The following is a 696-nucleotide window of genomic DNA, read 5'->3' as shown; positions in this document are numbered from 1 at the left end:
CCGGGCGGAACCAAACTTCCCCAAATTCTAAACCGCCACAAAAAATATTTCAACATCAATATTTTTCTGAATCGAGATTGTGATCTTTTAATGATTAACCCATATGAGCATATACCCTTATTTTTGTAGCTTATGTCATAATTTCTATCAGACCTCAAAAGTTACCCGGGCCCGGGCCCGGGCCCGAGCGATCCATGACCACAGCTAAAGTTCCCTTTTGGTCATCTTAGCCATGTTTCCTGTCTTGAGGCTAAAAGAAAACTCCTAAACAATTTGTCCTTTATTGTTGGGGCACGTTTAAAAGTAGAACTAGGGGATTCTGTAAAAAATTGCCTTAGTCTCATCAACTTGTAAAATATACCAGTTCCTTTAAATAATCTGTTTATTTGTGTCACTTCTTTACAATATCTTGTGACAAAATGTAACTTGTTATTAGGACCCTGCATTCAGTTTCTGTTTTTTGTTCAACAATTCATCCCTCTTCAGTGACTGGGCTTTACCATGAGCTTCTTTTAATACTGACAAACTATATCCTCTTTGTTGAAACTGCTGTCTAAATAGTAGATTGCACCTAAAATCCTCATCAGAGAACAATATTCTTAATAAACCATGGACGATGAAAACTTTTTCAAACAGTAGGTTTTCTATAGACAGAAGTATGAAGATTACATTGTGCATCCTTTCTCATGGTTGAAT

This window comes from Cyprinus carpio, chromosome A25 (assembly GCF_018340385.1).
Source record: "Cyprinus carpio isolate SPL01 chromosome A25, ASM1834038v1, whole genome shotgun sequence".
Classification (NCBI taxonomy): domain Eukaryota; kingdom Metazoa; phylum Chordata; class Actinopteri; order Cypriniformes; family Cyprinidae; genus Cyprinus; species Cyprinus carpio.
Note: the sequence above shows the minus strand (reverse complement) of the source record.